The sequence below is a fragment of the Spermophilus citellus genome (genome assembly GCF_964194105.1).
Source record: "Spermophilus citellus genome assembly, chromosome: 14".
In the NCBI taxonomy this organism is placed as follows: domain Eukaryota; kingdom Metazoa; phylum Chordata; class Mammalia; order Rodentia; family Sciuridae; genus Spermophilus; species Spermophilus citellus.
In genome coordinates, this window is record NC_138194.1 from 17,628,041 (window position 1) to 17,636,479 (window position 8,439).

Consider the following 8,439-nt stretch of genomic DNA (forward strand, 5'->3'; position numbering starts at 1 on the left):
CACACCAAATTTCGTTCTTCTAGGTTAAAGCATTTGTTGGCAGTAACAGTTTAAATTTTTAGTTTTCACTCTGTTTTCTCCTATATGGATACATGTATTTGGAACTCGAAATCAAACACGGGTTTTCCTAGCTCTTTGAAACTTGACAAAATAAAGTAGTTCCAAGTTCTATCTCTATGGTTTGTTTCCTATTGATGTAGCCCTAAGCAGGGACTGGCGCAAATCACTTTCATGGAAAGGAGTTGCCCAGCTTCCAAAACACTATGAGTTTCCTGCAATCTCAGCACACATTTTTTCACCCAATCTTGATGACACTTTGAGGTAATGATCAGTACCCCAATCCCACTTGGCTCACCAAGTTTCATTCCTCTAGGTTAAACCGTTCGTTGGCACTAACAGTTTTAATTTTTAGGTTTCACTCAGTTTTCTCCTATATGGATACATGTATTTGGAACTCTAAATCAAAGACGATTTGTGCTAGCTCTTTGAAACTTGAAAAAATAAAGTAGTTCCACGTTCTATCTCTATGGTTTGTTTCCTATTGATGTAGCCCTAAGCAGAGACTGGCGCAAATCACTTTCATGGAAAGGGGTTGCCAAGCTTCCAAAAAACTACGAGTTTCCTGAAATCTCAGCACACATTTTTTCACACAGCCTTGATGACACTTTCAGGTAATGATCAGTACCCCAATCCCACTTGGCACACCAAATTTCGTTCTTCTAGGTTAAAGCGTTCGTTGGCAGTAACAGTTTTAATTTTTAGGTTTCACTCTGTTTTCTCCTATATGTATACATGTAGTTGGAACACTAAATCAAAGACCGTTAGTGCTAGCTCTTTGAAACTTGACAAAATAAAGTAGTTCCATGTTCTATCTCTATGGTTGTTTCCTATTGATGTAGCCCTAAGCAGAGACTGGCGCAAATCACTTTCATGTAAAGGGGTTGCCAGGCTTCCAAAAAACTACGAGTTTCCTGAAATCTCAGCACGCATTTTTTCACCCAATCTTGATGACACTTTCAGGTAATGATCAGTACCCCAATCCCACTTGGCTCACCAAATTTCATTCTTCTAGGTTAAACAGTTCGTTGGCAGTAACAGTTTTAATTTTTAGGTTTCACTCTGTTTTCTCCTATATGGATATATGCATTTGGAACTTTAAACCAAAGATGGTTTGTGCTAGCTCTTTGAAACTTAAAACAATAAAGTAGTTCCAAGTTCTATTTCTATGGTTTGTTTCCTATTGATGTAGCCCTAAGCAGAAACTGGGGAAATCACTTCCATGGAAAGGGGTTGCCAAGCTTCCAAAATCTACGAGTTTCCTGAAATCTCAGCACACATTTTTTCACACACCCTTGATGACACTTTCAGGTAATGATCAGTACCCCAATCCCACTTGGCACACCAAATTTCGTTCTTCTAGGTTAAAGCGTTCATTGGCAGTAACAGTTTTAATTTTAAGGTTTCACTCTGTTTTCTCCTATATGGGTGCATGTAGTTGGAACTCTAAATCAAAGACGGTTTGTGCTAGCTCTTTGAAACATGACACAATAAAGTAGTTCCAAGTTCTATCTCTATGGTTGTTTCCTATTAATGTAGCCCTAAGCAGAGACTGGCGAAAATCACTTTCATGGATAGGGGTTGCCAAGCTTCCAAAAAACTACGAGTTTCCTGAAATCTCAGCACACATTTTTTCACCCAATCTTGATGACACTTTCAAGTAATGATCAGTACCCCAATACCACTTGGCTCACCAAGTTTTATTCTTCTAGGTTAAACCGTTCATTGGCAGTAACAGTTTTAATTTTTAGGTTTCACTCTGTTTTCTCCTATATGGATACATGTACTTGGAACTCTAAATCAAACAAGGTTTGTGCTAGCTCTTTGAAACTTGACACAATAAAGTAGTTCCAAGTTCTATCTCTATGATTGTTTCCTATTGATGTAGCCCTAAGCAGAGACTGGCGCAAATCACTTTCATGGAAAGGGGTTGCCAAGCTTCCAGAAAACTACGAGTTTCCTGAAATCTCAGCACATATTTTTTCACCCAGCCTTGATGACACTTTCATGTAATGATCAGTACCCCAATTCCACTTGGCAAACCAAATTTCGTTCTTTTAGGTTAAAGCGTTTCTTGGCAGTAACAGTTTAAATTTTTAGGTTTCACTCAGTTTTCTCCTATATGGATACATGTACTTGGAACTCTAAATCAAACACGGGTTGTGCTAGCTCTTTCAAACTTGACACAATAAATTAGTTCCAAGTTCTATCTCTATGGTTTGTTTCCTATTGATGTAGCCCTAAGCAGAGACTGGTGCAAATCACTTTCATGGAAAGGGGTTGCCAAGCTTCCAAAAAACTACGAGTTTCCTGAAATCTCAGCACACATTTTTTCATCCAACATTGATGACACTTTCAGGTAATGATCAGTACCCAAATCCCACTTGGCACACCAAATTTCGTTCTTCTAGGTTAAAGCATTTGTTGGCAGTAACAGTTTAAATTTTTAGTTTTCACTCTGTTTTCTCCTATATGGATACATGTATTTGGAACTTGAAATCAAACACGGGTTTTCCTAGCTCTTTGAAACTTGACAAAATAAAGTAGTTCCAAGTTCTATCTCTATGGTTTGTTTCCTATTGATGTAGCCCTAAGCAGGGACTGGCGCAAATCACTTTCATGGAAAGGAGTTGCCCAGCTTCCAAAACACTATGAGTTTCCTGCAATCTCAGCACACATTTTCTCACCCAATCTTGATGACACTTTGAGGTAATGATCAGTACCCCAATCCCACTTGGCTCACCAAGTTTCATTCCTCTAGGTTAAACCGTTCGTTGGCACTAACAGTTTTAATTTTTAGGTTTCACTCAGTTTTCTCCTATATGGATACATGTATTTGGAACTCTAAATCAAAGACGATTTGTGCTAGCTCTTTGAAACTTGAAAAAATAAAGTAGTTCCATGTTCTATCTCTATGGTTTGTTTCCTATTGATGTAGCTCTAAGCAGAGACTGGCGCAAATCACTTTCATGGAAAGGGGTTGCCAAGCTTTCAAAAAACTACGAGTTTCCTGAAATCTCAGCACACATTTTTTCACCAAATCTTGATTACACTTTCAGGTAATGATCAGTACCCCAATCCCAGTTGACTTACCAAATTTCGTTCTTCTAGGTTAAACCGTTCGTTGGCAGTAACAGTTTTAATTTTTAGGTTTCACTCTGTTTTCTCCTATATGGATACATGTAGTTGGAACTCTAAATCAAAGACGGTTTGTGCTATCTCTTTGAAACTTGAAACAATAAGGTAGTTCAAAGTTCTATCTCTATGGTTTGTTTCCTATTGATGTAGCCCTAAGCAGAAACCGGGGAAATCACTTCCATGGAAAGGGGTTGCCAAGCTTCCAAAAAACAACCAGTTTCCTGAAATCTCAGCACACATTTTTTCACCCAAACTTGATGACACTTTCAAGTAATGATCAGGACACCAATCCCACTTGGCTCTCCATATTTTGTTCTTCTAGGTTAAACCATTCATTGGCGGTAACAGTTTTAATTTTTAGGTTTCACTCTGTTTTCTCCTATATGGATACATGTAGTTGGAACTCTAAATCAAACACGGTTTGTGCTAGCTCTTTGAAACTTGACACAATAAAGTAGTTCCAAGTTCTATCTCTATGGTTCGTTTCCTATTGATGTAGCCCTATCCAGAGACCGGCACAAATAACTTTCATGGAAAGGGGTTGCCAAGCTTCCAAAAAAGTACGAGTTTCCTGAAATCACAGCACACATTTTTTAACCCCATCTTGATGACACTTTCAGGTAATGATCAGAACCGCAATCCCACTTGGCTCACCAAATTTCATTCTTCTAGGTTAAACCGTTCATTGGCAGTAAGAGTTTTAATTTTTAGGTTTCACTCTGTTTTCTCCTATATGGATACATGTAGTTGGAACTCTAAATCAAACACGGTTTCTGCTAGCTCTTTGAAACTTGACACAATAAAGTAGTTCCAAGTTCTATCTCTATGGTTTGTTTCCTATTGATGTAGCCCTAAGCAAAGACTGGCGCAAATCACTTTCATAGAAAGGGGTTGCCAAGCTTCCAAAAAACTACGAGTTTCCTGAAATCTCAGCACACATTTTTTCACCCAATTTTGATGGCACTTACAGGTAATGATCAGTACCCCATTGTCACTTGGCTCACCAAATTTCGTTCTTCTAGGTTAAACCGTTCGTTGGCAGTAACAGTTTTAATTTTTAGGTTTCACTCTGTTTTCTCTTATATGGATACATGTAGATGGAATTCTAAATCAAACACGGTTTTTGCTAGCTCTTTGAAACTAGACACAATAAAGTAGTTCCAAGTTCTATCTCTATGTTTTGTTTCCTATTGATGTAGACCTAAGCAGAGACTGGCGCAAATCACTTTCATGGAAAGGGTTTGCAAGCTTCCAAAAAACTAAGAGTTTCCTGAAATCTCAGCACACAATTTTTCACCCAATCTTGATGGCACTTACAGGTAATGATCAGTACCCCAATGCCACTTGGCTCACCAAATTTCGTTCTTCTAGGTTAAACCATTCGTTGGCAGTAACAGTTTAAATTTTTAGTTTTCACTCTGTTTTCTCCTATATGGATACATGTAGATGGAACTCTAAATCAATCACGGTTTGTGCTAGCTCTTTGAAACTTGACACGATAAAGTAGTTCCAAGTTCTATCTCTATGGTTTGTTTCCTATTGATGTAGCCCTAAGCAGAGACTGGCGCAAATCACTTTCATGTAAAGGGGTTGCCAAGCTTCCAAAAAATTTCGAGTGTCCTGAAATCTCAGCACACATTTTTTCACCCAATCTTGATGACACTTTCAGGTAATGATCAGTACCCCAATCACACTTGGGTCACCAAATTTCGTTCTTCTAGGTTAAACCGTTCGTTGGCAGTAACAGTTTAAAATTTTAGGTTTCACTCTGTTTTCTCCTATATGGATACATGTAGTTGGAACTCTAAATCAAACACGGATTGTGCTAGCTCTTTGAAACTTGACACAATAAAGTAGTTCCAAGTTCTATCTCTATGGTTTGTTTCCTATTGATGTAGCCCTAAGCAGAGACTGGCGCAAATCACTTTCATAGAAAGGGGTTGCCAAGCTTCCAAAAAACTACAGGTTTCCTGAAATCTCAGCACACATTTTTCCACCCAATCTTGATGGCACTTACATGTAATGATCAGTACCACAATGCCACTTGGCTCACCAAATTTCGTTCTTCTAGGTTAAACCGTTCGTTGGCAGTAACAGTTTTAATTTTTAGGTTTCACTCTGTTTTCTCCTATCTGGGTACATGTAGTTGGAACTCTAAATCAAACACGGTTTGTGCTAGCTCTTTGAAACTTGACACAATAAAGTAGTTCCAAGTTCTATCTCTACGGTTTGTTTCCTATTAATGTAGCCCTAAGCACATTCCGGCGCAAATCACTTTCATGGAAAGGGGTTGCCAAGCTTCCAAAAAGTACCAGTTTCCTGAAATCTCAGCACACATTTTTTCACCCAATCTTGATGACACTTACAGGTAATGATCATTACCCCAATGCCACTTGGCTCACCAAATTTCGTTCTTCTAGGTTAAACCGTTCGTTGGCAGTAACAGTTTTAATTTTTAGGTTTCACTCTGTTTTCTCCAATGAGGATAAATATACTTAATGATCAGTACCCCAATCCCACTTGGCTCACCAAATTTCGTTCTTCTAGGTTAAACCGTTCGTTGGCAGTAACAGTTTTAATATTTAGGCTTCACTATGTGTTCTCCTCTATGGATACATGTAGTTGGAACTCTAAATCAAACACGGTTTGTGCTAGCTCTTTGAAACTTGACACAATAATGTAGTTCCAAGTTCTATCTCTATGGTTTGTTTCTTATTGATGAAGACCTAAGCAGAGACTGGCGCAAATCACTTTCATGGAAAGGGTTTGCAAGCTTCCAAAAAACTACGAGTTTCCTGAAATCTCAGCACACATTTTTTCACCCAATCTTGATGACACTTTCAGGTAATGATCAGTACCGCAATGCTACTTGGCTCACCAAATTTCGTTCTTCTAGGTTAAACCGTACGTTGGCAGTAACAGTTTAAATTTTTAGGTTTCACTCTGTTTTCTCCAATGAGGATAAATATACTTAATGATCAGTACCCCAATCCCACTTGGCTCACCAAATTTCGTTCTTCTAGGTTAAACCGTTCGTTGGCAGTAACAGTTTTAATATTTAGGCTTCACTATGTGTTCTCCTCTATGGATACATGTAGTTGGAACTCTAAATCAAACACGGTTTGTGCTAGCTCTTTGAAACTTGACACAATAATGTAGTTCCAAGTTCTATCTCTATGGTTTGTTTCCTATTAATGTAGCCCTAAGCAGAGACTGGCGCAAATCACTTTCATAGAAAGGGGTTGCCAAGCTTCCAAAAAACTACGAGTTTCCTGAAATCTCAGCACACATTTTTTCACCCAATTTTGATGGCACTTACAGGTAATGATCAGTACCCCAATGTCACTTGGCTCACCAAATTTCGTTCTTTGAGGTTAAACCGTTCGTTGGCAGTAACAGTTTTAATTTTTAGGTTTCACTCTGTTTTCTCCTATGAGGATACATATACTTGGAAGTCTAAATCAAACACGGTTTGTGCTAGCTCTTTGAAACTTGACACAATAAAATAGTTCCATGATCTATCTCTATGGTTTGTTTCCTATTGATGTAGCCCTAAGCAGAGACTGGAGCAAATCACTTTCATGGAAAGGGGTTGCCAAGCTTCCAAAAAACTTCGAGTTTCCTGAAATCTCAGCAAACTATTTTCACCCAATCTTTATGACGCTTTCAGGAAATGATCAGTACCCCAATCCCACTTGGCTCACCAAATTTCGTTCTTCTAGGTTAAACCGATCGTTGGCAGTAACAGTTTTAATTTTTAGGTTTCACTCTGTTTTCTCCTGTATGGATACATGTAGTTGGAACTCTAAATCAAACACGGTTTGTGCTAGCTCTTTGAAACTGGACACAATAAAGTACTTCCAAGTACTATCTCTATATTTTGTTTCCTATTGATGTAGACCTAAGCAGAGACTGGCGCAAATCACTTTCATGGAAAGGGTTTGCCAAGCTTCCAAAAAACTATGAGTTTCCTGAAATCTCAGCACACATTTTTTCACCCTATCTTGATGACACTTTCAGGTAATGATCAGTACCCCAATCCCACTTGGCTCACTAAATTTCGTTCTTCTAGGTTAAACCGTTCGTTGGCAGTAACAGTTTAAATTTTTAGGTTTCACTCTGTTTTCTCCTATATGGATACATGTAGTTGGAACTCTAAATCAATCACGGTTTGTGCTAGCTCTTTGAAACTTGACACGATAAAGTAGTTCCAAGTTCTATCTCTATGGTTTGTTTCCTATTGATGTAGCCCTAAGCAGGGACTGGCACAAATCACTTGAATGGAAAGGGGTTGCCAAGCTTCCAAAAAATTTCGAGTTTCCTGAAATCTCAGCACACATTTTTTCACCCTATCTTGATGACACTTTCAGGTAATGATCAGTACCCCAATCCCACTTGGCTCACCAAATTTCGTTCTTCTAGGTTAAACCGTTCGTTGGCAGTAACAGTTTTAATTTTTAGGCTTCAGTCTTTTTCTCCTATATGGATACTTGTAGGTGGAACTCTAAATCAAACATGGTTTGTGCTAGCTCTTTGAAACTTGACACAATAAAGTAGTTGCAAGTTCTATCTCTATGGTTTGTTTCCTATTGATGTAGCCCTAAGCAGAGACTGGTGCAAATCACTTACATGGAAAGGGGTTGCCAAGCTTCGAAAAAACTACGAGTTTCCTGAAATCTCATCACACATTTTTTCCCCCAATCTTGATGACATTTTCAGGTAATGATCAGTACCCCAATCCAACTTGGCTCACCTAATTTCGTTCTTCTAGGTTAAACCGTTCATTGGCAGTAACACTTTTAATTTTTAGGCTTCACTGTGTTTTCTCCTATAAGGATACATGTAGTTGGAACTCTAAATCAAACACGGTTTGTGCTAGCTCTTTGAAACTTGACACAATAAAGTAGTACCAAGTTCTATCTCTATGGTTTGTTTCCTATTGATGTAGACCTAAGCAGAGACTGGCGCAAATCACTTTAATGTAAAGGGGTTGCCGAGCTTCCAAAAAACTACGAGTTTTCTGAAATCTCAGCTCACATTTTTTCCCAAAACCTTGATGACACTTACAGGTATTGATCAGTACCCCAATCACACTTGGGTCACCAAATTTCGTTCTTCTAGGTTAAACCGTTCGTTGGCAGTAACAGTTTAAATTTTTAGGTTTCACTCTGTTTTCTCCTATATGGATACATGTAGTTGGAATTCTAAATCAAACACGGATTGTGCTAGCTCTTTGAAACTTGA